General features: G+C 31.1%; 2 non-coding genes across 2 annotated transcripts; one reads left to right on the top strand and one right to left on the bottom strand.

Annotated features, from left to right (window-relative positions):
* Window positions 1–124: 124 nt before the first annotated feature.
* Trnar-ccu lies at window positions 125–197 on the bottom strand. The gene has a single exon. It is a non-coding gene; the product is annotated as a tRNA-Arg (tRNA).
* Window positions 198–1,013: 816 nt separating this feature from the next.
* Trnaw-cca lies at window positions 1,014–1,085 on the top strand. Its single transcript has one exon. It is a non-coding gene; the product is annotated as a tRNA-Trp (tRNA).
* The last annotated feature ends 7,034 nt before the right edge of the window (window positions 1,086–8,119 follow it).

Here is an 8,119-nt window from a genome sequence, read left to right as displayed (position 1 = left end):
ATTGTACTCATGGCTACACAAATTCCGGAGTTGATCAGATTATACAACATAGTAAATTAAAAAAAACATGTTATTTACTAAAAAAATATTTTTTTAATTCAAAATTATAACTTGTTTATTTTGTTACCCCTGGTGGGACTCGAACCCACAATCCCCGGCTTAGGAGGCCGATGCCTTATCCATTAGGCCACAGGGGCTTGTGATGAAACTATTCAATTTAGCTAACACAAATGAACATAATATAGTATTTTAAAAATATAATTTTAATATATAAAAAGGGAAAAATACGAGAAAACATTTGTTTAAGGTAGCCGGAAAAAAGACTAGGAACTTAATAGCTTGAAAAATCTTTTAGTGTTAAAATAAAATCGTCAGTAAAGCATCAATTGTGTTTTTGATTATTATTATTATTTTTACTATTTTTTTTTTTATTTAATTTTATAAAAAAAAACAATTATGTAAACTAACACCTGGGAAGGATCTGACTTCCAAAACACAGCGAAAGCTAGTTTGGATTCAGGGCTGATATTAAAAAAATGTAAAAAAAACTTTTGTGTGAATAAAGAAATAAATAAATGCTTCGCATCATGAGGCCAAAGAGTAATAAGAGGCCAATAACATTTCTAATTATAATTATTCCTCAATTACTGCTTCATTATATCTATGTTAATATTTACGATTCCTCAGTGCTTATAAGCCGCCATCTAACCTCTAAACTTAATATTTTGTATCAAAAGCATGCTAACTATAAATACCTAGATAAGGAAATGAAAAGAGGCCGTGGAAATCGTGTCATACCTACAATAATAGTATTGCGAAAAAGTTCTCAACTTCGACGATAGAGTGCGTTGTAATTAAAATTATTTATAAGCTCGTGATATTATTGAAGGGTATTTTAATATTTTTGAATAAATATTTTTAATAACTAAAAAAAACTTACAATATTAATATAATTAAGAAAAAATACTATTACTATCTTGATTACAAAGCATATTTTTGCCATGGGAAGTAACGACTCCGTGGCGCAACGGTAGCGCGTCTGACTCCAGATCAGAAGGTTGCGTGTTCAAATCACGTCGGGGTCAAACTGTTTTATTTTTGTATTAATTTTTTACTGTTGTTTTATATTATGCGGACAGTACAAAAAACAATTATTTCAAAAAATTATATGAAAATGAATTTACGAATCTTACAAGCCTTGGTCCTTTATATACCGTTTATTTTGATTAGACAATGACATTTTATTTTCTTATTACTTCCTTTAAAATCCATCTATGGATCCCTCTCACTATAAGCGAGAGGGCTTTGTAAAACTACTGGCCGAGTGCTAGTCGACAGACTACCCATAAAAATCACGCGGTACCCTCGCCGTCATGGAAGATCGTCACAGAATCGCTTACGCGCCACACGCGTGATTCATATATATTCCTAGTCATATTATGTTTTGATTAAATAAATATACTCAATAGATATAAAACTGCTGTCAGATTCCAGAATAGTGGTTTTAGTTTAGTCATAATTTAGGTTTACTTATAAATACAACTACTTCGCGGCCCAGTTTAAAATAACAATTTAAAGTCATTTTTCAATTTTAAGTTCATTATTTTGTCATAAGCTAAAGTAAGTAGAAATAACATTATTTGTCAAATTAAATGGTGTTTTTTTGTAAAGTACTGTTAAATGTTTTAATTTCTTATATTTATAGATTTCTAAACGTAGGTCTGTTAAGATTAACCCTACTCAAATCTACTAAACTCCAACGACGTAACATAATTTAGAAGGAAAAAAACATTTTCGTCAGAGAATATCATTCTTTCAATCATAAAATATCATTGATAACAGGTTTTGATGTTGTTGTTGTAATATTGTAAGTTTATATTAAGATTACTTTTATTTTATAAAGAATGTCAAACTCAAATAAATATTTAAAAATAATATTTTTACTATACATAAAGATTTGTGTTGAAAAAATGGTCTCAATATTGTTTTTTGATACTGATGCACCCGGCTTGTTGTTCTTGATTGGGAACAAAGATATCTCATGTCCTTTGCTGTTACACTTGGTAACTGATCCTCCAAAGCGGAACGCAATAATAATAAGTATTGCTGTTAGTGGTAAAATATCTGATAAGTTCATTTCGAAAAGGTGGTAGTTTAACATATCATTAAATACCTGTTTAAATAAAGAATATTACAATGAAAGACGTATAAATAACCTAGCCTTGATTACTGAGGGATATCTTTTATTCTATAGGTACTAAAATGATTTTTAGAATCGATTCATTATCTTGCATATAAACCAAAACTCTATCGCATTAAAAGTCCATAAGGTGATGACTGATGGTACATAGCTTATTTCATCATACTCCTGGCCTTATCTCAAATGACTTGGGGTCGGCGCAGCATGTCTTCTTCTTCCATACTTCCCTATCTGTCGTCATCTCACAAGTAACATTCTTTCCAGCCATATATTTGACACAATCCATCCATCTTTTAATAGTTTATTTATATATTTATTATTTATAGCTTTTCCAATAATTGGGCTATCTAACATTTTTTTTACAAAGAGAAATGATTTAGATCAGCCTGAGCGTTTTTAAATAAACCAACTCTAGAACTGTATAATATGAATATAGACTTTAGTATTTAGTATGTACAGATAGGTGTCGATTGGCATTCCTCAGAACTAGTTTCAAATTTTTAAACATATATTTATATTGTCAATATTCTAGTTTATAATGACAAGGACATTTCATAGCTACCTAACTTATTAATATTATAAATTACATTGGATTATAGATTTTATTTCCTTTGTAATAGGAATCATCTTTAATACGAGACAATTTTAGTATCATCACGTTTTTTCAGGTCCGGATCTAGGGGGCCCCGAATGCCCATTCGCGCCATAGCCGTGAGGCCACTGTAAGAATTTTTCTCCCACAATAAATATTCTAAAAAATAATATAATTGTGTAGAAATTAAAAATTACAGTCACATATATGTGTAGACTTAGTGACATTCAACTATTAGTATACGATATATTTAAAGTTTTTTGTTTTAAAAATTACAGATATGCATTGAAAAAAGGTACCATGTAAATAAATTGTTGTAATACCCGACTGCCGGCCGGAAATAAACGGCCACGTCTTTGTTGCAACAGGTCCTCCACCCCTTTCTTGCCTCAGGACATCCGTATCTCTAAATCCGGCCCTGCGTTTTGTTACACAGTATATACTAAATAATATGTAAACAGTTTATTAAAACTGGTGCGTCGTTAAATCATCACTGCTTCGAGCCGGATAAGTTGAGTGACTTATACTAATACATAGGTATAACTTACATTTAAGTACCATACCACGAAATAATTACAACTGAAATTCTAACTCGATATTTTTCGGAATTTCAAATCATTATACTGGGTATTGTATTGTTGAATCTATTATTTTATAGTTTCTTTGAAATAAATAATGCTTTAATTTTATCAAAGTAATCTTGTTTTATTTCAATATAATATACGTAATTAATAGATAAGTATACCTATGTAGTTTGATTCTTAAATAAATTAAATATTTATCGTTTATGGCAACCTAATTAAAATTATATCTCAAGTTACACAATTTGTACTTAACTTATATAATTTTCATTAATTCATTCGCCAGTTTATATTTAAGAACATCTAAGAATAGTTTGTAAGTATGTAGAAATAAAAAAAAAACATTATAAATAAATAACTTTAAAAATAACTTCTCACTTTAATGTGATGTTGACGGTTATCTGTTTTTATAAAAACAACTTTTCAATTAAAATAATGTCGTGATCGCAAGACTACTTTACAAATCTTAAGTGGTAAATCATCATTTCTAACTAAGACCTAGTATACTAATGTGAGAAAAGCTGATTCAGTGACAAAATCCATGCTATTTAGCCATATTAAAGCTCATTTTCGACTGAAGCGTGTTTTAGTAAAGGCATTTTGGATCTAAGAAGCTTGGAGTCGAGACGATCAGGTGACTGGCATACGTGTCTACTGGCGCCTTTGTAAACGAATCGCATTCTTGAGGCAATGTAATACATGCGCAAAATACCTTTGTGTGATTTTCTGCGTAATTACAAACAGTTACGTGCATGTATACGAACACGCCTCCGTGTTTATATGTGTGCGTTAGACTCGTTTGTGTTCACTCTGGACTCTGGAGGTCGTACAGTGATCGAGACATAACTATAAACATTTTTTATGAAGTATTCGTGCATGTTCGTTTATTTAACACTTATTGAAACGGTTAGGGAGTTAGCACGTGATTGTTAAACATATTTTATTTCAAGAGATGTGGTCATGGCAAAGTCCACACTGTGGTCATCTCAAAGTTTCCATATTCAGAAAACTTACGGAAATTTTAATAAATGAATCCACGTTTATCTAGTCAACCGCAATTTTATTGTAAAACTCAATTTTTTGATAATTTCAATTAATTATGTTAGTTAAATAACACACACTGTAACACAGACTGCATTTAACAAATATGTTACAATATACTTACTTAGTTTTGCAAATTAATGAAATAATTTCTTTTAACCTTGATAAGCAATACTCCATCAATCATTTGTAAATCAATGACGTCAGGAACAGTTGACGCAGATCGTCTAATGTCCGCCAATAACTCTTTATTATTGTCAATTAAGTTTTTGTGAACTTTTCGGTCCACTTGACCCTCGTTCAGGATGGTGTGCGTGAGCGCGGTCACGCCCAACACGAAAACAACTTCATTTGTATACTTAGTACAAATATATTTCCGCATACATATAGATAGATGAACCACACCTTCCAATGTCAGGAGGACTATGTATAAATAAACAACTTTGATCATGAATCGCCATGAAATCGTTCAGGGCTTCGTGAATAAATAGCGTTTTGAATGTCGTCGAAGTTCGAAGTCGTTGTCGGAACTTAGAACCGTAAAATTATAGTGTATCGATATAGTTACGTGAAATAGTGTTGTATTATAAATATAATATAGATTGTCATAATACCCTTCCCAGAAGATGGTCAGTAAAATTTAGAGCGCACATACCTATTAATATATCACATAGGACTTTAATAGCCTTGGCTAAGACCCTCTCAACTCAAAAATCAAAATGAAGATGAATGAGTTTATTATACAAGGCCACTTCCCGGTTACGCCGGGATGCATAGAAAGCAAATACTGGGTGTTACAGCGAAATAGATGGCGATCACCAATAAAATTGTAACAGCTGGTCGCTGTGAGTTGAATGACTCACAAAATAGAAGCTACAGCTGATCCATTGGGTGATGAGGCAAATGCTCTAATTTTTATGTACCTTCGATTCGCCGTCAGCATATGACTCAAGCCGAACATCAAAAGGGACTCCTATATGATTAACGAAATTTCAGCGAACCTTTCACCATGAAATTAAAAGAATTGATAAAACATTTCAAAATGTCAAGTCAAGTAAAAATTAAAGAACTGATACGAGTATTTTCGAAGAGCACGGTGTATAGCACGCGCGGATGAGAATGGATATTTGACTAGTGACCACAAAAAAAGATATACATTCAACCCTTTTAATTGCTTTGAGGGGGCAGGTTAAGCAAATTGCGTAAGAAAGGTAGTATACCTTTTTGGACAGGTAAAAGGATGTAGATTATTTTTTTGTGATTTTAGCAAAAAAAAAATAGTATTTTTCAAAAATAAACTTTAAGATGAATTTGTAAAATGTTTAACTTTCTGAAAGCGCATTATAGGGTCAAATCTATGAGTACAACAACTTGAACAATAACGCACTTCATTGTCTAGGGTTTCTGTTCCTTTTACCTAAGATTAAATAATTTATAACCATTATTTTTTTCTTTTTTGGAGGAATATGTTAATGAATGAAAAGTAAAATTTATTTTTTCTTAATTCTGTTTGGTCAATATTTAATGTACTTGATGTGGTCTCCTATACCTATTTGAACGAGCACTAATAAAAAAATTCTAAAGTTTGTTTATCTTCGCTCCTCTGCCATTTGATTATAGCAGATATATGCGTGTACAGAACCATATGCTTATATAGCACTTGACTGAAGTAAGTGAAACTCGGCAAGATTTTAGAAATCCGTATAATGTGCTTATAACAACATTATAATGTATAGTCATCAAATTCAACGGTCAATTCCACTAAAAGCTTACATTGAATTATGTATAAACGTATATATTTAGACTAGCTGAACATGCGGCTTTAGCCGCGCGAAATTTATGAAAGTTTACCTATAGCACACAAACTGTCACACCCCATTTTACTACCTCGAGGGGGTGATTGAAAGAAAAAAACGCCTATGTTCTTCGAAGGACGGGACAGGACCTATCGAAACTTATGGACTCAAACTATTTCCAAACCAAATTTCATCTAAATCGGTTTAGCGGCTTAAGCGTGAAGACGTAACATACAGACTTACCTTCACATTTATAATATTAGTATAGATACCACACATGTATAAAGACTTTGTGTATAGAATTTAAAGTTATCGATTTTTCAAATTTTTACAGCATTTCGATCAATTTATTAACATTCGATTACAATTTATGTATAAAAATATTACTTTTTAATTTATTTAATTTTAAATAACAAGTTTTCATAGACATATCTTTTATATATTAAATCATTTAGAGTATATTAATGTAGGCACCAATGTATGTGTTTATAGTTTATATAATGTACACCTGTTGTATATTTAAATTGGTTTAGGTATATACAAGATACCGATGACGATGATGATTTCTTGACAGATTTCGCCCACGGCGGTTATTCTCATCAACGTATTATCGGGCGCCAATGTGGGTATAAAGACAAACATCCTGTATAACTTTCGTTTACGTCCTTATATCTAGATCTTTGCACGAAAGCGCGTCCTGCTACTTTTTTTTATTGGGATTTATTATTGTGAGTGAGGCTGGTGCTTACTAATTATCGTGGTGTGCGTGAGACGACTAAGATTAAAGGCACCAAAAAAATACTAACTTAAGTATATTTGTTAAGTTTATTCTAAAAAAATAATTAATTTAACGTAGTCGTAGTTGTGATTGCATAGATCAATACTTTCATGCTTCATTCGATCGGATTACACGACCGATGAAAGTTCAGGCGGATATGGCGCAATACTAATACGTTTACGTCCTTGCCGAGGCATGACAGTGTACACTGACAGCTTCCAAACGCTGCGCTGAGGAGCTGCTAAATATTCTTGTAAAAAAACGTCAATACAATTTTATTACTAGCTACTAGACCACCTAAGCAGTTGTAAATACAACCAGAATTGTCACAATAGTATCCCTATTCGCTACTCTAGAGGTATTCTGTAAACAGAATCTCGAATCTCACCACTGAACACGAGAGTGATACGTCAGAATGTGGTATTGATAATAATAAATATAAAAAACATTATTTTCACAAGTGAAATACAAAGTGAAGTCTTGAAAAAAGTGTACTGAATCGAACCATATGCAAACAATGGTCACTTTATACTCAAACCATTGTTACGTAATATTTTGTATTACAATAAAACGCAATACCTACGCAGATCCTCTGTAGATGCCATCTCGTACCTATTTCTTGAAGGCTAAATGCTCACGTGCTATTATAGTACTCACTACTCTTATCTACAAATTATTTGCACATGACTTATCAATTGCTGCAATTTATCACTAACATTTATTAGCTATATTTGATTCATATTCATAATTTAAAAATATTTATCTATTGAAACATTTAAAAAAAAATCGTTTTGTTCATTAGCTATAATTAATAATTTAAAAAAAAAGAAATTAAAAATTGTATGTACATATTATATTTTATACTATTTTCTGTATAAATATATGGAGACAATTAACAATAATTTAATTTAAATTTTAATATAACCTATTTCTACCCGACGGTTTTTATAAAAAGTCACGTAATCATGAACTCATATATTTCAAGGCTATCGCTTGCAACGAAGAAATTAATCAAAAATGTTATTTGTAATTACAATATCATGTAGGTATTATTATTTTTAATAATAACAATAGTCAGCTGAATAAATAATTTATTTTTAAGTTTTTGTCACGAATTATTGTGGCAATAAA

The sequence above is a fragment of the Vanessa atalanta genome, chromosome 1 (genome assembly GCF_905147765.1).
Source record: "Vanessa atalanta chromosome 1, ilVanAtal1.2, whole genome shotgun sequence".
Classification (NCBI taxonomy): Eukaryota; Metazoa; Arthropoda; class Insecta; order Lepidoptera; family Nymphalidae; genus Vanessa; species Vanessa atalanta.
The sequence above is the reverse complement of the archived record's forward strand: the minus strand, read 5'-3'. Positions and strand labels throughout refer to the sequence as shown.